Raw genomic sequence first — 23714 nt, forward strand, 5'->3', positions numbered from 1 at the left:
ATCGACTACACCAACCTGAACAAGGCTTGCCCGAAAGATCCATTCCCCTTACCCCGGATTGATCAGGTGATCAATTCCACTGCTGGTTGTGAGTTGTTGTCTTTCCTAGATGCTTACTCCGGTTTCCACCAGATTCCCCTGAAAAAGGAGGACCAAATAAAAATTGCGTTCATTACCCCGCACGGGGCTTATTGCTATGTTACTATGCCTTTTGGTTTGCGCAACACTGGTGCAACGTACCAGCGCTGTATGCAAAAGTGCTTGTTCGATCAAATCAGAAAAATGTGCAAGTCTATGTGGATGATGTCGTGGTAAAAACCAGGGTAAAAAATACCTTGATTGATGATCTGAGGCAAACATTTGACAACCTAAGAAGGTTCCGGATGAAACTTAATCCGGCGAAATGCACCTTCGGTGTTCCTGCCGGAAAACTGCTTGGCTTTCTAGTATCAAGCCGCGGGATCGAGGTTAATCCTGTAAAGATCAAGGCCATCGAAAGAATGACCATACCGCAAAATCTTGAGGACGTGCAAAAATTTACCTGAAGCTTAGCATCGAGGGAGAACAACTCCCTCCTCATCATGGGAGACAGCAGCGGAAATGGAGATGGCGGTGGTGTCGATGGAGATGCCTTCCGGGGGCTCTTCCCCGTCCCGGCGGCGTGCCGGAACAGAGACTTCTGTCCCCCGGATCTTGGCTTCGCGATGGCGCCGGCTCTGGAAGGTTTCTCGTACCGTGGCTTATTCGCTAAGGGTTTTCGCGATGGAGTCCTTAAGTAGGCGGAAGGGCAGCCTCGGAGGGGCCCTGGTGGGGCCACACAATAGGGGGGCGCGCCCCACCCCTTGGCCGTGTCGCCCTGGCGTGTGGGGCCCCCTGGCTCCCCTCTGGTCTCTCTCCGGTGTTCTGGAAGCTTCGTGGAAAAATAAGATACTAGGCGTTGATTTCGTCCAATTCCGAGAATATTTCCTTACTAGGATTTCTGAAACCAAAAACAGCAGAAAACAGGAACTGGCACTTCGGCATCTTGTCAATAGGTTAGTTCCGGAAAACGCATAAAATCATCATAAAGTGTGAACAAAACATGTAGGTATTGTCATAAAACAAGCATGGAACATAAGAAATTATAGATACGTTGGAGACGTATCAGCATCCCCAAGCTTAGTTCCTACTCGCCCTCGAGTAGGTAAACGATAACAAAGATAATTTCTTAAGTGACATGCTATATTAATCTTGATCAATACTATTGTAAAGCATATGAGATGAATGAAGTGATTCAAAGCAATGGTAAAGACAATGACTAAACAACTGAATCATATAGCAAAGACTTTTCATGAATAGTACTTTCAAGACAATCATCAATAAGACTTGCATAAGAGTTACTCATAAAGCAATAGATTCTTAGTAGAAAGCTTTGAATCAACACAAAGGAAGATATAAGTTTCAGCAATTGCTTTCAACTTCAACATATTTATCTCATGGATAATTGTCAACACAAAGTAATATAACAAGTGCAATAGGTAAACATGTAAGAATCAATGCACACAGTTGATACAAGTGTTTGCTTCTGAGATAGAAATGTAGGGATTCGTTGCATAGAAAACAAAAATTTTCCTACCGCGAACACGCAATCCAAGCCAAGATGCAATCTAGAAGACGGTAGCAACGAGGGGGTATCGAGTCTCACCCTTGAAGAGATTCCAAAGCCTACAAGATGAGGCTCTTGTTGCTGCGGTAGACGTTCACTTGCCGCTTGCAAAAGCGCGTAGAAGATCTTGATCACGATCGCTTCCGGCGCCACGAACGGGCAGCACCTCCGTACTCGGTCACACGTTCGGTTGTTGATGAAGACGACGTCCACCTCCCCATTCCAGCGAGCAGCGGAAGTAGTAGCTCCTCTTGAATCCGACAGCACGACGGCGTGGTGTCGGTGGCGGTGGAGAACTCCGGCGGAGCTTCGCTAAAGCACGCGGGAGCTATGGAGGAGAGGGGGGCGGCTAGGGTTTGGGAGGGGGTGGCCGGCCTCAAGGGGGTGCGGCCAACTTGTGGCTTTGGTGTGGCCGGCCCCCTCCCCTATGCCCCTCATTATATAGGTGGATCCCCAAGAGTTAGTCTCCAAGTCTTCGAATAAGACCCGAACCAAAAACTTTCCATAGGGAGGGGAAACCTAGCCAAGCTAGGACTCCCACCAAGGTGGGAGTTCCACCTCCCATATGGGGGGGGGTGGACGGCCCCCTAAGGGGGAGTCCACTTGGGACTCCTCCCCCACTAGGGTTGGCCGGCCATGGAGGTGGAATCCCATGTGGACTCCACCTTCCTTGGTGGTTTCTTCCGGACTTTTCTAGAACCTTCTAGAACCTTCCATAGAACCTTCCGCGACATTTTATTCACATAAAATGACATCCTATATATGAATCTTATTCTCCGGACCATTCCGGAACTCCTCGTGATGTCCGGGATCTCATCCGGGACTCCGAACAAATATTCGAACTCCATTCCATATTCAAGTTCTACCATTTCAACATCAAACCTTAAGTGTGTCACCCTACGGTTCGCGAACTATGCGGACATGGTTGAGTACTCACTCCGACCAATAACCAATAGCGGGATCTGGAGATCCATAATGGCTCCCACATATTCAACGATGACTTCAGTGATCGAATGAACCATTCACATACGATACCAATTCCCTTTGTCACGCGATATTTTACTTGTCCGAGGTTTGATCATCGGTATCACTCTATACCTTATTCAACCTCGTCTCTTGACAAGTACTCTTTACTCGTACCATGGTATGTGGTCTCTTATGAACTTATTCAAATGCTTGCAAGACATTAGACGACATTCCACCGAGAGGGCCCAGAGTATATCTATCCGTCATCGGGATGGACAAATCCCACTGTTGATCCATATGCCTCAACTCATACTTTCCGGATACTTAATCCCACCTTTATAACCACCCATTTACGCAGTGGCGTTTGATGTAATCAAAGTACCTTTCCGGTATAAGTGATTTACATGATCTCATGGTCATAAGGACTAGGTAACTATGTATCGAAAGCTTATAGCAAATAACTCAATGACGTGATCTTATGCTATGCTTAATTGGGTGTGTCCATTACATCATTCATACAATGATATAACCTTGTTATTAATAACATCCAATGTTCATGATTATGAAACTAATCATCCATTAATCAACAAGCTAGTTTAAGAGGCATACTAGGGACTTCTTTGTTGTCTACACATCACACATGTACTAATGTTTCGGTTAATACAATTATAGCATGATATATAAACATTTATCATAAACAGAAAGATATAAATAATAACCACTTTATTATTGCCTCTAGGGCATATCTCCTTCAGTCTCCCACTTGCACTAGAGTCAATAATCTAGTTTACATTTGTAAAGATATAACACCTTGGCCTTCTGGTGCTTTATCATGTATTGCTCACGGGAGAGGTTTTAGTCAACGGATCTGACACGCTCAGAAACGTATGTATTTTGTAATTCATTTGCGTCTCAACGCATCACTCATTTCCAAATGAGTCGGTATTAAATATGTTTGGTCTTCTGGTGGAACCTTAATTCCGCGGTCTGAAATATGTCACTAATATTGTCACACACAATATAGCTTCAAAGTTCTGACTCTGTCGGAACTACACCAAGTTCTCAAAGAACCTCTTGACTTAACATCCTTTGTCATTGTCAAAACAATGACATACTCTGCCTTCTTTTGTAGAATCCGTCACAATATTTAGAACTCTTCTAAATCTAGCATAAACAACTTCTAGCTCATTGTGCTACCTTTTAAACAACACTTAGTCTAATTTGAGATTGAAATTATATTTTATATGTGACAAAACCAATATCGGTGTAACACCTTACAGCGATTTGTTTGTCATTTCCTCATACAAAACTATATATATATATTCTTAGTTCTTTCTAAAGTACTTAAGGATATTCTTACTGTTGTCCAATGATCATCATATGAATCATTCTGGTATATGCTCATAACACTTTATAGCACATGACATCTGATTGTGTACATATTATTCGTGATCTATAATCACTCATGTGTTTTTACTCATTGGGTGTCAGATACATTCAAGTCTTGTTAAAACTTAACATGACAAGAACATTTTCTTAATATTTATATATTGAACTACTTCAATATCCATTCTATGTACTTTGACTTAAACTTATTATGTGTTTCAATCTATCTTCATAGATCTTGACACTAAATATGTTTCAGTCCATATTCTTTCATTGAAATTAATTTCTCAATGAAACCTTTTAATCAAGTATATAATTACATCATTTATAACCAACTATATGTCACCTACATAAAGTATTATAAATATGTCTCAGCGCTCCCACTTAATTTCTTGCAAATGCAAGCCTCTTCATTGTCTCTTGATGAAATCAAAAACTCTTTGACTATTTCATCTGGTAAAGATTCCAACTCCGCGATACTCACTTCATCCAATTGAAGTTTGTATACCTATCTAGTATTCTACGGACAGGCAAAACTCTTGGTTGTATTTTGTATACACCTTTAATACATACTTCTGATAAATAATGTATTTTGCCATCCTACTAGCATATCTCATAAAAGAAATATGTAGTGATTACTAGAATAATCCACATAGACTATAAGCATTGCTACGGAAGATCTAATCTTATCGTAGTCAACTCTTTGAACTTTGTCGTAAACAATTTTTCGACAAGTCGAGCTCTTTCAAGGATATTTCATCCAAGTCTATAGATCCATTTGCTTTCAAAAAGTATTCATCTATTATGGATTTCATGACGCATGGCTATTTTAACGGAGTCAGGGCCCATCATAACTTCTTTGTTTGTAGTTGGTTTATCATTGTTCAAAATCAATCCTTTGTTCACAAATCATTTATTTGATCACAAAGTAAACCATACCTACAAGGTTCAATATGTACTTCGATCTCCATGGCTAAAACACTTTGTAGTCATGGGAGCCATGATCGTCGTGGTCGCTTCCGGAACCAATTTCCGATGCTGCGCTACTCTGATCATTATGCTCAGGTTCGTAAACCTTATCAAGTTCTATTGTCCTCCCACTCAAATACTTCGCTAGAAAACACTTTCTTGGAAATAAGTAAGTAACATTAACAAACACTTTTGTCGTTTACTTCATAGTGGAAAGAATTCCCAATCAATTCTTTGGGATAACCAACAAAGCCATTCATCCGATTTTGGTTGTTAACTTTTAGACCAAAATTTAAAGAAAGGACTATTAGGGTTTATACCCATGCCATAACTCGTATGGTGTCATTTCTACGGATCATGATGATGCTCTATTCAGTGTAAAAAGCGGTAGTCACTAAAGCATAATCCACAAAAATATAATGGCATCATAATATTTTATCTCATCATTTAATCCAACAAGGTTTGGATACATCTCTCGGATACTCCATCATCACTATGATACTCCAAGAAACATGAGTTGTAGAACAATTTCATAACTCTCTTAGATGTTCACTAAAACTCGTAATTCAAATATTTCCACCATGATCCAATCATAGATATTTGATTTTTCTATTACGATGATTTCCACTTCATGCTGAAATTTATTTGAATCCATTCAAATGTTTCAAACTTCTTCCTTATTGAATATATCCACATATATATACTCAATTCATTGTTGGAAGTTTTCATGAAGTAGAAGAATCTCCCGCACACAACTATGCCTAGTGAACCACATATATCATTATGTATGTTTTCACTAAGTTAGTTGCCCGTTCAACTCTCGGCCTATGAACGGTATTTCAGTCATTACTTTTTAGAAAAGATTTTGCAAGCGCCAAACGATTCAAAAAATCAAATGACTCCAAAAATCCATTTGCATGGAGTTCCTTCATGCATTCCTTTCTAACATGACCTAAATGGCGGTTCCACAAATAAGTGGAATTCAAATCATTTGCCTTATGGCATTTTAGCGTCAGTATTATGTGTGTGTGTTTCACCATTAAGATTTATAATAACTTATCCATCGTACATGGAGTAATGTCATAATTTGAACAACTAATTGTTTTTATTTGACCAGAGCAAAATAACAATTTATTAAGCTCTTTATTATAAATTCTAAGGGTTAGGTAGAATGCCAACGACAAACATAATAACACTTTATTATGTTCCAGACGTGCATTATTACCATATTCCTTATCAGTCACTTAGGCCATAGTATTCTTGTATTGCGTTGTTTTTGTATGACACTTCATACCAACCAATATAGTACTTATACCCAAAAATTTCATAGTGTGACTTAACTAGGAATACAACCATAACATGTATATCATTTATATACACCTGAGCTAGACTTTCTAGTCTTTTCTTTTCTTTTTGCCAAAATATCTTTTGCAGTTTCTCTTTTAGCTTTCCTCATTATTCAGAAAAACACTTTAACATTATTAACTTCTAGGTTTGTTGGTCAAATACCAATAACCTTGAGGTTCTTACTTTAAGTTGATCATCATATGACAAGTGTTTCAGATTTCACTATTAGTAACTTTGTAATATGATGAACAATTTCACTCATAATTTTATCATATCATGAAGACTTTTCGAGACCATGTATGTACATGCTAGGCTCGTAAAGTATAACCTCAGTATTCGCATGTGCAAATCTGGCTTGCACCCGTTGTATGCACACGTAGAATCTATAACACCCGATCATCACGTGATGCTTCGAAACGACGAGTCTTAGCAATGGTGCATACTAAGGACGATCACTTCATGGATATGCGAATATTGTTAGTGCCCCAATAGTTGGAGGATTGGGATGCCTTGCGTCTTCAACCTTCGTACATTCCCATAAAACTTATGAGTTTATGTAGTCTCACCAAATTATATTCTATCATCTTGCAATAAGGTCTTAGATATCATATATATCTCATACCTTGATTATTTCTGAAAACTAAATTTTCAGCTCCTTACTTTTCAAACAGATTTGAACTTCAAGTTTCACGGAGACAAGATAACTTTAGGTACTAATTGAAACCATAGCTCTCTGAATCAACAATGTGAGGTTTACTAAAAGTTTGCAATAGGACTTAATCATTTCTTGATCCTTTTAACAATACGGTACCAATCCGTAAAGTTTCTTGTCAGATTTTAACAGTATTTCTATCTCAATAACAAGACTAGCGCATGGTAGAAAACGGATGCCAATACTACAAAATTAATTCAAAATACTACTCAGACTATGTTTATGATAATTAGTTCATGTTTTAATCTAATTACTAATGAACTCCCACTTAATACAACATCCCTCATAGTTGTTAAGTGGTACACGATCCAAATCCACTACACCAAAACCGATCATCACGTGAGATGATGTAGCTTTAATGGTGAACATCAACATGTTGATCATATCATCCATATGACTCGTGTTCAACCTTTCGGTTTCCGTTGTCCCGAGGCCATGTCTGTACATGCTAGGCTCGTCAAGCAAACCCAAGTATTCCGCGTGTGCAACATGGCTTACACCTGTTGTATGTGAACGTTGAGTCTATCACATCCGATCATCACGAGATGCTTCGAAACGACGAACTGTGCAACGGTGCATACAAGGGGAGAACACTTTATTATCTTGATATTAATGTGAGGGATCATCTTATAATGCTACCGTCGCGATCTAAGCAAAATAAGATGCATAAAGGATTAACATCACATGCAATTCATATGTGATATGATATGGCCCTTTAGTCTTTGCGCCTTTGATCTTCATCTCCAAAGCACGGACATGATCTCCATCATCAACAGGCATGATCTCCATCATCGTCGGCGTAGCGTCAAGGTCCATGGCGCCGTCTTCATGGTTGTTCACCTCATGTAGCAACCATTACAACTACTTTGAAATACTACTTCAACATGAAATTTAAAGACAACCATAAGGCTCCTGCCGGTTGCCACAATACAATAATGATCATCTCATACATATTCATCATCACATCATGGCCATATCACATCACCAAACCCTGCAAAAACAAGTTAGACGTCTCTAATTTGGTTTGCATATTTTACGTGGTTTAGGGTTTTCGAGTAAGATCTAATCTACCTACGAACATGAACCACAACGGTGATACTAGTGTTGTCAATAGAAGAGTAAATTGAATCTTCACTATAGTAGGAGAGACAGACACCCGCAAAGCCTCTTATGCAATACAAGTTGCATGTCGAACGAGGAGCAAGTCTCATGAACGCGGTCATGTAAAGTTAGCCCGAGCCGCTTCATCCCACTATGCCACAAAGATGCAAAGTACTCAAACTAAAGACAACAAGAGCATCAACGCCCACAAAACCATTGTGTTCTACTCGTGCAACCATCTATGCATAGACACGGCTCTGATACCACTGTAGGGATTCGTTGCATAGAAAACAAAAATTTTCCTACCGCGAACACGCAATCCAAGCCAAGATGCAATCTAGAAGACGGTAGCAACGAGGGGGTATCGAGTCTGACCCTTGAAGAGATTCCAAAGCCTACAAGATGAGGCTCTTGTTGATGCGGTAGACGTTCACTTGCCGCTTGCAAAAGCGCGTAGAAGATCTTGATCACGATCGCTTCCGGCGCCACGAACGGGCAGCACCTCCGTACTCGGTCACACGTTCGGTTGTTGATGAAGATGACGTCCACCTCCCCATTCCAGCGGGCAGCGGAAGTAGTAGCTCCTCTTGAATCCGACAGCACAACGGCGTGGTGTCGGTGGCGGTGGAGAACTCCGGCGGAGCTTCGCTAAAGCACGCGGGAGCTATGGAGGAGAGGGGGGCGGCTAGGGTTTGGGAGGGGGTGGCCGGCCTCAAGGGGGTGCGGCCAACTTGTGGCTTTGGTGTGGCCGGCCCCCTCCCCTATGCCCCTCATTATATAGGTGGATCCCCAAGAGTTAGTATCCAAGTCTTCGAATAAGACCCGAACCAAAAACCTTCCATGGGAAGGGGAAACCTAGCCAAGCTAGGACTCCCACCAAGGTGGGAGTTCCACCTCCCATATGGGGGGGGGGGGGTGGCCGGCCCCCTAAGGGGGAGTCCACTTGGGACTCCTCCCCCACTAGGGTTGGCCGGCCATGGAGGTGGAGTCCCATGTGGACTCCACCTTCCTTGGTGGTTTCTTCCGGACTCTTCTAGAACCTTCTAGAACCTTCCATAGAACCTTCCGCGACATTTTATTCACATAAAATGACATCCTATATATGAATCTTATTCTCCGGACCATTCCGGAACTCCTCGTGATGTCCGGGATCTCATCCGGGACTCCGAAAAAATATTCGAACTCCATTCAATATTCAAGTTCTACCATTTCAACATCAAACCTTAAGTGTGTCACCCTACGGTTCGCGAACTATGCGGACATGGTTGAGTACTCACTCCGACCAATAACCAATAGCAGGATCTGGAGATCCATAATGGCTCCCACATATTCAACGATGACTTCAGTGATCGAATGAACCATTCACATATGATACCAATTCCCTTTGTCACGCGATATTTTACTTGTCCGAGGTTTGATCATCGGTATCACTCTATACCTTATTCAACCTCGTCTCCTGACAAGTACTCTTTACTCGTACCATGGTATGTGGTCTCTTATGAACTTATTCATATGCTTGCAAGACATTAGATGACATTCCACCGAGAGGGCCCAGAGTATATCTATCCGTCATCGGGATGGACAAATCCCACTGTTGATCCATATGCCTCAACTCATACTTTCCGGATACTTAATCCCACCTTTATAACCACCCATTTACGCAGTGGCGTTTGATGTAATCAAAGTACCTTTCCGGTATAAGTGATTTACATGATCTCATGGTCATAAGGACTAGGTAACTATGTATCGAAAGCTTATAGCAAATAACTCAATGACGTGATCTTATGCTATGCTTAATTGGGTGTGTCCATTACATCATTCATACAATGATATAACCTTGTTATTAATAACATCCAATGTTCATGATTATGAAACTAATCATCCATTAATCAACAAGCTAGTTTAAGAGGCATACTAGGGACTTCTTTGTTGTCTACATATCACACATGTACTAATGTTTCGGTTAATACAATTATAGCATGATATATAAACATTTATCATAAACACAAAGATATAAATAATAACCACTTTATTATTGCCTCTAGGGCATATCTCCTTCAAGAAAGAATAGGTAAAGTGACTCAACAATAAAGTAGAAGAATGGCCCTTCGCAGAGGGAAGCATGGATTACTATTTTTGTGCTAGAGCTTTTCATTTTGAAAACATAGAAACAATTTTGTCAACGGTAGTAATAAATCATATGTGTTATGTATAAGACATCTTATAAGTTGCAAGCCTCATGCATAGTATACCAATAGTGCTCGCACCTTGTCCTAATTAGCTTGGATTAACATGGATTATCATTGCATAGCATATGTTTCAACCAAGTGTCACAAAGGGGTACCTCTATGCCGCCTATACAAAGGTCTAAGGAGAAAGCTCGCATTGGATTTCTCGCTTTTGATTATTCTCAACTTAGACATCCATACCGGGACAACATAGACAACAGATAATTGACTCCTCTTTAATGCATAAGCATTCAACAACAGATAATATTCTCATAAGAGATTGAGGATTAATTGTCCAAACTGAAACTTCCACCATGAATCATGGCTTTAGTTAGCGGCCCAATGTTCTTCTCTAACAATATGCATACTCAAACCATTTGATCATGAAAATATCCCTTACTTCAGACAAGACGAACATGCATAGCAACTCACGTGATATTCAACAAAGGTGTAATAGTTGATGGCGTCCCCAGAAGCATGGTTACCGCTCAACAAGCAACTTATTAAGAAATAAGATACATAAGTACATATTCTTCACCACAATAGTTTTTAAGGCTATTTTCCCATGAGCTATATATTGTAAAGGCAAAGAATAGAATTTTAAAGGTAGCACTCAAGTAATGTACTTTGGAATGGCAGAGAAATACCATGTAGTAGGTAGGTATGGTGGACACAAATGGCATAGTTTTTGGCTCAAGGATTTGGATGCACGAGAAGAATTCCTCTCAATACAAGGCTAGGCCAGCAAGGTTGTTTGAAGCAAACTCAAGTATAAAATGGTGCAGCAAAACTCACATATGAACATATTGTAAGTATTATAAGACTTTACATCGTCTCCTTGTTGTTCAAACACCTTAACCAAAAAATATCTAGACTCTAGAGAAACCCATCATGCAAACCGAATTTTAACAAGCTCTATGTAGTTCTTCATTAATAGGTGCAAAGTACATGATGCAAGAGCTTAAACATGATCTATATGAGCACAACAATTGCCAAGTATCAAATTATTCAAGACATTATACCAATTACCACATGAAGCATTTTCTGTTTCCAACCATATAACAATGAACGAAGCAGTTTCTACCTTCGCCATGAACATTAAGAATAAAGCGAAGAACACAAGTGTTCATATGAACAAGAGGAGCGTGTCTCTCTCCCACACAAGCATGAATTTATTCAGAGAATGAAAATAACAAAACGAAAATAAAAGCACACAGACGCTCCAAGTAAAGTACATAAGATGTGACGGAATAAAAATATAGTTTCACTAGAGGTGACCTGATAAGTTGTCGATGAAGAAGGGGATGCCTTGGGCATCCCCAAGCTTAGATGCTTGAGTCTTCTTGAAATATGCAGGGATGAACCACGGGGGCATCCCCAAGCTTAGAGTTTTCACTCTCCTTGATCATATTGTATCATCCTCCTCTCTTGACCCTTGAAAGCTTCCTCCACACCAAACTCAAAACAAACTCATTAGAGGGTTAGTGCATAATCAAAAATTCACATATTCATAGGTGACACAATCATTCTTAACACTTCTGGACATTGCACAAAGCTACTGAAAGTTAATGGAACAAAGAAATCCATCAAACATAGCAAAACAGGCAATGCGAAATAAAAGGCAGAATCTGTCAAAACAGAACAGTCCGTAAAGACGAATTTTTCAGGGGCACTTAACTTGCTCAGATGAAAATGCTCAAATTGAATGAAAGTTGCGTACATATCTGAGGATCACACACGTAAATTGGCTTATTTTTCTGAGTTGCCTACAGAGAATCATACCCAGATTCGTGACAGCAAGAAATCTGTTTCTGCGCAGTAATCCAAATCTAGTATCATCCTTACTATCAAAGACTTTACTTGGCACAACAATGCAATAAAATAAAGATAAGGAGAGGTTGCTACAGTAGTAACAACTTCCAAGACACAACAAAAAAGTAGCAAAATAAAAACATGGGTTATCTCCCAAGAAGTGCTTTCTTTATAGCCATTAAGATGGGCTTAGTAATTTTAATGATGCACTCGCAAAAAGTAAGAGTTGAAGCAAAAGAGAGCATCAAAAAGCAAGTATGTAACAAATTTAAGCCTAACCCACTTCCTATGAAAAGGAATCTTGTAAATAAACAAGTCATGTAAGCACAAAGCAACAAGCATAGAAAGGCAACACAAGCACAATTTCAAGATTCTCAACTTAAAGAGGGGAAACTTAATATTATTAAGATGCATATAACCATATTTCCCTCTCTCATAATAACTTTCAGTGGCATCATGAACAAATTCAACAATGTAACTATCACATAAAGCATTCTTATTCACATGCATAAAAGTATCATTACTCTCCACAAAAGCATAATCAATTTTATTAGTGATAGTGGGAGTAAAACTAGCACAACCATCATTGTAATCATCATAAATTGCAGGCATGGTATAATCATAATAACCTTTATCCTCCATAGCAGGTGGCACCAAAATACCACTATCATTATAATCATCATAAATGGGAGGCAAAGTATCATCAAAGAAAATTTTCTCCTCAATGCTTGGGGGACTAAAAATATCATGCTCAGCTTCCCCAAGCTTAAATTCTTCCATAGCATTAGCAACAATGGTGTTCAAAGCCTTCATACTAATAAGATTGGCATTATCATGCATATAAAGTTCCATTGGTTTTTTAATTTTCTCTTCAAACACCTCATGTCCTAACTCAAGATAGATACTATAAAGATCTCTAATATTTTTGTTGTTTTCCATTAAGCATAACTAGTGTAAACAAGAAACAAAAAGATGCAATTGCAGGATCTAAAGGAAATAGCTTCGAGCACTCACACACCGGCAACAGTGCTAGGAAATAGCTTAGTAGTCGGAGGATGTGAATACCTTTTACCATACCTCCCCGGCAACGGCGCCAGAAAATAGCTTGATGTCTACGCACGCTTCTATTCCTGTAGACAGTGTTGGGCCTCCAAGAGCAGAGGTTTGTAGAACAGCAGCAAGTTTCCCTTAAGTGAATCACCCAAGGTTTATCGAACTCAGGGAGGTAGAGGACAAAGATATCCCTCTCAAGCAACCCTGCAATCACGATACAAGAAGTCTCTTGTGTCCCCAACACACCCAATACACTTGTCAGATGTATAGGTGCACTAGTTCGGCGAAGAGATAGTAAAACACAGGTGGTATAGATGGTGGTAATATTGCAGGAAGTAAAGATGCAGTAAACGAACATGTAGCAGAACAGTAAATAAACGGTGCCAGAAAATAGCTTGCTGGCGTGGGAGGCAATTCTCTGTGGTGTAAACAAGGCCTAGGGATCGTACTTTCGCTAGTGGACACTCTCAACATTGATCACATAACTGAATAAACAAATACTACTTTCTCTACACTCTCTTGTTGGATGACAAACACCATTAATTGTGTAGGGCTACAAGAGCACCTCAATGCCGGAGTTAACAAGCTCCACAACATTCGATGTTCATATTTAAATAACCTTAGAGTGCATGATAGACCATTGCAATTATACCGAGTACTAACATAGCATGCACACTGTCACCATCAGGCTATGAAAGGGGGAATAGATCGCATCAATACTATCATAGTAATAATTAACTCCATAATCTACGAGAGATTACAATCATAACCTATGCCAAGTACTACATGATGCACACACTGTGACCATTACATCATGAAGGAGGAATAGAATACTTTAATAACATCACTAGAGTAGCACATAGATGATATTCAACTAGATCACAAAGCTCATGATCACATAAAGATCACATGGGAGAGAGAGATGAACCACATAGCTACGGTACAACCCTTAGCCTCGGGGGAGAACTACTCCCTCATCATGGGAGACAGCAGCAGCAATGGAGATGGCGGTGGTGTCGATGGAGATGCCTTCCGGGGGCACTTCCCCGTCCTGGCGGCGTGCCGGAACAGAGACTTCTGTCCCCCAGATCTTGGCTTCGCGATGGCAGCGGCTCTGGAAGGTTTCTCGTACCGTGGCTTATTCGCTTAGGGTTTTCGCGATGGAGTCCTTAAGTAGGCGGAAGGGCAGCCTCGGAGGGGCCCTGGTGGGGCCACACAATAGGGGGGTGCGCCCCACCCCTTGGCCGCACCGCCCTGGCGTGTGGGGCCCCCTGGCTCCCCTCTGGTCTCTCTCCGGTGTTCTGGAAGCTTCGTGGAAAAATAAGATACTGGGCGTTGATTTCGTCCAATTCCGAGAATATTTCCTTACTAGGATTTCTGAAACCAAAAACAGCAGAAAACAGGAACTGGCACTTCGACATCTTGTCAATAGGTTAGTTCCGGAAAACGCATAAAATCATCATAAAGTGTGAACAAAACATGTAGGTATTGTCATAAAACAAGCATGGAACATAAGAAATTATAGATACGTTGGAGACGTATCAGCGACGCAGAGGAACCGCCGCGCCCCCTTTATACCGATCGCTAACTGGGCCGTGGTTCGGATCGGCCCGCGCCGCTTCGCCCGTTTGCCACCACGTGGCACGGAGATACACGCGTGAAAACAAAGTGCCACAGTGAGGCCGCAAGGATCCGGAACGGCAACCGGGATTCGGTACGCTGCATTAAGTGCGAGCGCGGGAGTCAAAAGGAATTGACCCTTGACACTGGAGCGTCAGAAACAGTGCGCATGTCTCTGACAGGCACTAGTTCCAACATATCCTCGACTTCGCCGAGGAGAGTTTAATGGCGAAGCTACCGAAAAAGCGTACCGGAAGGTTTCGCTGAAGTCGGTATGTTGAGATGGTTTCGGCATAAAGCCGTGAGAGTTCCATATAAGTTGTTTAGCTGAGTAAGTTCGGTAAGATACCGGATCAGTTTAAATGGAAACCGGAAGGATTAATCCGGTACTCTTTTCATAGGAACCTGGCATGGTCCGTCGGATAGGATCCGCAGGACTATACCAGCTTCGGGGACTAATGTCGAGGAGATAAACCCTGGTATACCAAGAATGTGGCAAGAATGCTATGTTTCAATCTTTCCAGTACCGGATTAAAGATTATTCCGGTATGTTTCCCTACCGGTATCCCAAGAGGGGTACGCCGGTGACGTGGGCATTACCCTTCGGGTAACCGACATTTCCCTATCCTGTACAATCTAGTTGGAGGCCCATGAAGGCACTTGAAGGAGAGGCGGGCCACTTGGATGGCGCACCAGAAGGTTCCTTGGCGGGCAAGACAAGGAAGGAGCCGAACAAGGAAAGTTTGGATTTAGAACTACTGTAAATCTAGTCGTACTCGGTTAGACCTCTTGAGACCTGGCCCCCTATATAAAGGCCAGGAGAGGGGCTACCGAGGGACACAATCAATCTTAGCAATCATAGCCACCAGAAGTCTAGAGCTAGGTCGCCGCAGCACTTAGCCTCTCGATGAGATCTCAGCCGAACCTTTCGGCACCCCATTGTAACCCATTATCATCATAATCAAAATCAGACAAGCAGGACGTAAGGGTTTTACCTCATCGAGAGCCCCGAACCTGGGTAAATCGCTCTCCCCGCTTGTCTGTGAACCGATGTCTCGTATCAGCTTGCAGGATTCCATCAACCCTAAGCCCCAATCGGAGGGCATTGCCGAGGAGTACCCTCGACAATTGGCGCCGTCTGTGGGAACCCTGTCGGCACAAGATCGGACATCGGCAGATCCAGTCATGTCATCGACAGCTTCATCGACACCATCATCGCCAATTCCGGGAAGCCCGATTCGATTCGGCTCCTATGAACTCACCCGCACCATCGACTCCTCGTTCGACGTCTCCCATGTCGGTTGGATCTGACAATTCCACATCTTCGGAGATGACCTCGTACTACTGCTTGAACTGCGATACCAGGCACGGGTTAGGATCAAGCGACACGCCGTTCATCTGCAATGCCCAGTACTCCTCAGGAGAGGACAATGTCGACAGCATCATCCGAGGCACCACCCGAAGAACGGCACACCACCAGGTTTATGTCGCCAACAACACAGGAAACGCAAGGAACATGGGAGACGAAGATCACACCCCCCACTCCAGCAGACGAGCAAGTTTTGCAAACAGTGCCAGTAACAATAACAGCGATTACACCATCGCAGAGGAGGAGTGGGCAGCAGCCAAGGCAGCCATGCTTAACAACACACTGCTCCCCGCAGGAACCTCGGTTGGAACCCTCAACGCTTATCGCTCTATATTGGAGAAAAACCGGGAGCGTCTGTCGAAAGAACAAGCCACCCTCGAGAGACGCCTATCTGCTGCAGACCAATCTAGTGAACGACGGAGAGGCTCGCGAGGAAGTGCCTCTCGAAGCACTCAAGGGGCAGGCAAGCACCGATCAAGGTTATCCAGACTCTCGGAGGATGACGCCAGAGAAATAACGTCGAATCTGACCAAGTCTTTTATGACCACGGACACCGCAGGCATGCCACGGCCAAAAACCGTCGCAGGAGCAACCGCCAATCTCGCAACATACCTCATCAATCAGCGCCCTGAAGGTTCTATGGCCCAAGCTCACCGAGGTGCCCTAGAAAGTCTCGCAATATTGGGAGACAACCTGGTTCCGCGGAAGGAAAAAACCACGTTACAGGCCAGCGACTCAAAGCATCATGCGAGAGATGCTCGAGACGAAATCACCCAGAGCAGAATCGACAAAGCAAGGCGACGACGCGCCGCTAGGGAGGAATATGACAGTGATTCTTCGGATGAAAGCCAGGAGAACGACGACGAGCTAAGGGGGGCCGATTGTTGAAGCTACAAAATCCGCGAGGCGATGCCACCCAGAAAGTTCAAACCTACCCCTTCTGACGCCGCCAAATACGATGGACAGCAGGAGCTGAGGTCCCGGATAGACGACTATTTGCAGACTGTGATTCTGCACAAAGGAAATCAGATAGAAGCAATGCAATGCTTGCAGCTTTACCTGAAGGATTCAGCACGAGCTTGGTTAAGAGGCCTGCCGAAGGGTTCCATCAAGTCATGGGACGATCTAGTAGACGCTTTTGTCACCAATTTCCAAGCAATGTACAAAAGACCCGTCGGGATTGAGGAATTACGGCATTGCCAGTAGAAGCAGAAGGAATCAATGCGCGCATACATCGGGAGATTCACCAAGCTCTTAAATGCCGCCGAAGATGTTTCCGTCGACAGAGCAATCGACGCCTTCAGCGATGGCATCCGACGAGAAAGCTACATAGAGGAACTCGGGTGCAAAAAACCAAAAACCATAACCAAGTTAATGGAAATCGCCAACAGCTGGGCTGATGGCGAGGACAACGTACGGAAGCCGCGACAGCGCAGTGACGACGAAGATGACGACCAGCCAAAGCACGACTCGGGTGGATGAAGGGATCGCCATAGGAAAATGAAAAACCATAGCTACGACGACAGTAACCTAGTAGCCGCAGGATACTCTGATCGGCAGGATGATCGGTATGACGACAAACGAGACGATCGGTAGGACGACAATCGGAACAACTCTGGAAACCGTGGTAACTACAAACCACGACCACAGAGGACTCCCAAGCTACCCTATGCCGAACAGATAAACGCTCCCTGCTACCTGCACTCGTACATCGACTCCAAGGATAACAAAACAAAGTCAAGCCACATGCTCAGGGATTGTAGACAGTTCATTGAAATGCAGGAACTCATGCAGCAGCAGCCGCAGCAACCACCACCACCACCACCCCCACCGCAGCACCAGGTCTAGCAGGCGCAGCCTCATCAACCCAACGAGGCGTTTCCACCACAACGTGGGCAGATGAGCATGATCCATAGAACGGGTGTCTCCAGAAGAGAAATGAAGAAGCTCACCCGAGAAATCAATCTGGCAGAAAGTATCATGGCAAACATCCCTGAGTATGTCGAGTTGTCGTCTCAGAACATTACGTTCAGCCGAGCAGATCACGCGATGACCATACCAAAACCAGGACACGCTGCCCTAGTAGTCGAGGCACAAATCGGGGGCTTCAAGATGAGCAAAGTTTTCATGGATGGTGGAAGCGGACTAAACCTGATATTCATCGACACAATCAAAAGTATGGGGATCACCATGAAAATGCTAGAGGATTCTGACACCTGTTTCCATGGAATTCTCCCTACTTCGCCGGCATACTCTCTTGGCAAAGTTTACCTGAACGTCGTCTTCGGCAAACCCGACAACTTCAGGAAGGAGAAGATCGAGTTTGAAGTCGTCAACTTGGAATCACAGTATCACGCTATACTCGGAAGACCAGCTTATGCCAAGTTCATGGTTGTACCACACTATGCGTACCTCAAGCTGAAAATGCCTGGGAGCAACGGGACAAAAATCACAGTCTATGGAAGCTTTTCACGCTCAGACAATTGTGACCACGATTTTCAGAGGATTGCTGCAAAGTTCGGGTTCAAACAGGAAGTTACCGATCCCCGTTCCAAGCCATCGCCACGCGATAATAAGGATGAAAAACATGTTAGGGAAACGAAGCAGAAGCTAGCCGACCTTGCCCCAGAAGTTTCGGCAGTAAAAGCTTCGCAGCCGATGGCGCAGCATGTTGGAGATATGCCCAAGAGGCAATAATAAAGTGGTTATTATAATATCTTTGTGTTTATGATAAATGTTTGCATACCATGCTATAATTGTATTAACCGAAACATTGATACATGTGTGTTATGTAAACAACAAGGAGTCCCTAGTAAGCCTCTTGTATAACTAGCTTGTTGATTAATGGAAGATCATGGTTTCGTGATAATGAACATTGGATGTTATTAATAACAAGGTTATGTCATTAGTTGAATGATATAATGGACACACACCCAAATGAGCGTAGCATAAGATCAAGTCATTAAGTTCAAATTGCTATAAGCTTTCGATACATAGTTGCCTTAGTCCTTTGACCATGAGATCATGTAAATCACTCACACTGGAAGGGTACTTTGATTACATCAAACGCCATTGCGTAAATGGGTGGTTATAAAGATGGGATTAAGTATTTGGAAAGTGTGAGTTGAGGCATATGGATTAATAGTGGGATTTGTCCATCCAGATGATGGATAGATATACTCTGGGCCCTCTCGGTGGAATGTCATCTGATTAGCTTGCAAGCATATGATTTGATCATAAGAGATGACATACCATGGTACGAGTAAAGAGTACTTGTCGGTAACGAGGTTGAACAAGGTATGGAGATACCGATGATCAAACCTCGGACAAGTAGAATATCGTGAGACAAAGGGAATTAACATCGTATGTAAATGGTTCAATCGATCACTAAGTCATCATTGAATATGTGGGAGCCAATATGGATCTCCAGATCCCGCTATTGGTTATTGCTCGGAGAGGAGCCTCGACCATGTCTGCATAGTTCGCGAACCGTAGGGTGACGCGCTTAAGGTTCGATGTCGCATAAGTAGATTTGAATATGGTATGGAGACAAAGTTTGTTCGTAGTCTCGGATGTGATCCAGGATGTCACGAGGAGGTCCGGAATAGTCCGGAGAATAAGATTCATATAAGGGAAGTTGATTTCTGGGTTTCGGAAATGTTCGGGATTTTTCCGATGATTGACTGGAAGGTTCTAGAAGGTTCCGGAGGGGTCCACCATGGGGCCCACGACCTAGGAGGCCTAGCATGGGCCGAGGGGATGCTCCCTGGCCTAATGGGCCAGGGGCACATGGCCCCAAGGCCCAGGCCGGCCAATCCCCTACGGTTTCCTAGGGGGGATCAACTTGGGGGAGGGGAAAGCCCTCTCCCCCCTCTTGGCCGCCGCCCCCCCAACCCTAGATGGGAAAGGGGGCCACCTTGTCCGGCTGGCCCCCTATATAAAGAGGGGAGTGGGTGGCCGGCCACACCCCCCATCCATTGCCTCCTCCTTTGGCCGCCTCTCCCTCCACCATACGCTGCTCCGGCTTAGGCGAAGCCCTGCAGTTTTTCTTCCTCCACCTCCACCACCACGCCGTCGTGCTGCTGGACTTTGGAGGAGATTTACCACACCTCCGCTGCCCGCTGGAACGGGAGAGGAAGGAGCTTCATCGACACCTTACGCGCGACCGAGTACGGAAGTGCTGCCGGATTGCAGCACCGGGGACGATCGTCTACACCAACAACGAGATTAATCTCGTAGGCTTTGGAATCTTCGAGGGTTAGTCTCATCTTCATCTCATTGCTTCGATCTTGTAGATTAGATCTTGGGTGTTCCATAGATTAGATCTATTGGTTTTATTCGTCTTGCAGTAGGAAATTTTTTGTTTTCTATGCTACGAACCCCATCAGTGGTATCAGAGCCAGGTTTATGCATAGATCTGTTGCACGAGTAGAACACAATGGTTTTGTGGGCGGTGATGCTCTTGTTGCTTTAGTTTGTGTACTTTGCTTCTTGCGGGATGGTGGGATGAAGCGGCCCGGGCTAACTTTACATGACCGCGTCTCATGAGACTTGCTCCACGCTTGACATGCAACTTGTATTGCATAAGTGGCTTTGCGGTTGTCTGTCTCTCCCACCATAGTGAAGATTGTAATTTACACTTCTATTGTCAACACTAGTATCACCGTTGTGGTTCATGTTCGTAGGTAGATTGGATCTTGCTCGAAAACCCTAAACCACGTAAAATATGCAAACCAAATTAGAGGCGTCTAACTTGTTTTTGCAGGGTTTGGTGATGTGATATGGCCATGATGTGATGATGATTATATTTGATGTATGACATGTTCATTGTTGTATTATGGCAACCGGCAGGAGCCTAGTGGTTGTCTTTAATTTTTGTTAAAGACCTGCGTGTCTAATCATCATGTAATAGCTTTATTTCAAGTAGTTGTTATAGTAGCTATAAGTGATGGACAACCATGAAGTGGCGCCACTGACCTTGACGCCATGCTGGTGATGATGGAGATCAAGTCCGTGCTTTGGAGATGGAGATCAAAAGCACAAGAAAGGCCATATCATATCACACATTATGAATTGCATGTGATGTTAATCCTTTTTATGCATCTTATTTTGCTTAGATCGCGACGGTAGCATTATAAGATGATCCCTCTCACTAAATATCAAGATAATAAAGTGTTCATCCTTAGTATGCACCGTTGCTAAGACTTGTTGTTTCGAAGCATCTCGTGATGATCGGGTGTGATAGACTCTACATGTGCATACAACAGGTGCAAGCCAGATTTGCACACGCGGATACCAAGGTTGCCTTGACGAGCCTAGCATGTACAGACATGGTCTCGGAACACGGGATACCGAAAGGTAGAGCATGATTCATATGAATGATATGATGAACACTTTGAGTGTTCGCCTTTGAAGCTACATCTTTTCTCGTGAAGATCGGACTTGGTGTAGTGGATTTGGTTCGTGTAATCACTAAGACAATGCGAGGGATGTTGTTTTAAGTGGGAGTTCACCTAGTTAATTTCAGAATTAAAATTGAACTCAATTTATCATAAACTTAGTCTAAACTCTTTGCAAATATGTTGTAGATCATGGCGCCCCCCTCCATCAATTTTAACCAGTTCCTAGAGAAAGAAAAGCTTAAGGGCAATGGTAGCAACTTCACTGACTGGTTCCGTCATGTGAGGATTTTCCTCACTGGTGGAAGCCTGCAATATGTGCTCGATGCACCGCTAGGTTCCCCACCACCTCCTGCAGTGTCCGAGGACATAAAGAATGTTTATGAGACTCGGGCAACTCGGTACTCCGAAGTTCAGTGTGCCATCTTGTGCAGCTTAGAGGCAGAGCTCCAAAAGCGTTTTGAGCACCACGACCCCTGTGAGATGATGCGTGAGCTCAAACTTATCTTTGAGACTCATGCGGCCGTGGAGAGCTATGAGGCCTCGAAGCAGTTCTTTACCTGCATGATGGAAGAGGGCAGCTCCGTTAGTGAGCACATGCTCGTCATGTCCGGGCATGCGAAGAAGCTCAATGACTTGGGGATGATGATCCCAAACCAGCTGGGTATTCATCGTGTCCATCAATCACTGCCACCAAGTTACAAGAACTTCGTGATGAACTACAACATGCAGAACATGAATAAAGATTTACCTGAAATCTTTTCCATGCTGAAATCTGCTGAAGTAGAGATTAAGAAGGAGAACCAAGTGTTGATGGTCAACAAGACCACCAGTTTCAAAAAGCAGGGCAAGCCTAACAAGGGTAACTTCAAGAAGGGCGGCAAGAAAGTTGCACCGCGTCCTGAGAAGCCTAAGGCTGGTCCTAAACCTGAGACTGTGTGCTATTACTGCCAGGGGAAGGGGCACTGGAAGCGCAATTGCCCCAAATACTTGGCCGATCTGAAGAGCGGCCACGTCAAAAAGAAAGGTATATTTGATATACATGTTATTGATGTCTATCTTACTGGTTCTCGTAGTAGTGCCTGGGTATTTGATACTGGTTCGGTTGCTCACATTTGTAACTCGAAACAGGAACTGCGGAATAGACGAAGCCTGGCAAGAGACGAGGTGACGATGCACGTTGGAAATGGATCCAAAGTTGATGTGATCGCCGTCGGCACGCTCCCTCTACATCTACCTTCGGGATTAGTTTTAAACCTCAATAATTGTTATTTGGTACCTGCGTTGAGCATGAACATTATATCTGGATCTTGTTTAATGCAAGACGGTTATTCGTTTAAGTCTGAGAATAATGGTTGTTCGATTTATATGAGTAATGTCTTTTATGGCCATGCACCTGAGTTGAATGGTTTATTCTTGTTAAATCTCGATAGTAGTGATACACATGTTCATAACATTGATGCTAAGCGAATTAAATTGAATGATAATTCTACTTATATGTGGCACTGTCGTCTTGGTCATATTAGAGTGAAGCGCATGAAGAAACTCCATTCTGATGGACTTCTTGAGTCACTTGACTTTGAGTCACTTGACAGATGCGAGGCATGTCTAATGGGAAAAATGACTAAGACTCCATTTTCTGGTACGATGGAGCGAGCTACAGACTTATTGGAAATCATACATACCGATGTGTGCGGACCAATGAGCGTAGCATCACGCGGTGGTTATCGTTATGTTCTAACCTTCACGGATGATCTGAGTAGATATGGATATATTTACTTTATGAAACATAAGTCCGAGACTTTTGAGAAGTTCAAGGAATTCCAAAGTGAAGTAGAAAATCAGCGTAACAAGAAGATTAAGTTTCTGCGTTCTGATCGCGGAGGCGAATATCTGAGTTATGAGTTTGGCATGCATTTAAAGAAATGCGGAATACTTTCACAATTGACACCGCCGGGAACACCACAGCGTAATGGTGTGTCCGAACATCGTAATCGAACTCTCTTAGATATGGTTCGGTCTATGATGTCTCTTACCGATTTGCCGTTGTCGTTTTGGGGTTATGCATTAGAGACAGCCGCATTCACTTTAAATAGGGCACCATCTA

Source organism: Lolium perenne, chromosome 7 (assembly GCF_019359855.2).
Source record: "Lolium perenne isolate Kyuss_39 chromosome 7, Kyuss_2.0, whole genome shotgun sequence".
NCBI lineage: Eukaryota > Viridiplantae > Streptophyta > Magnoliopsida > Poales > Poaceae > Lolium > Lolium perenne.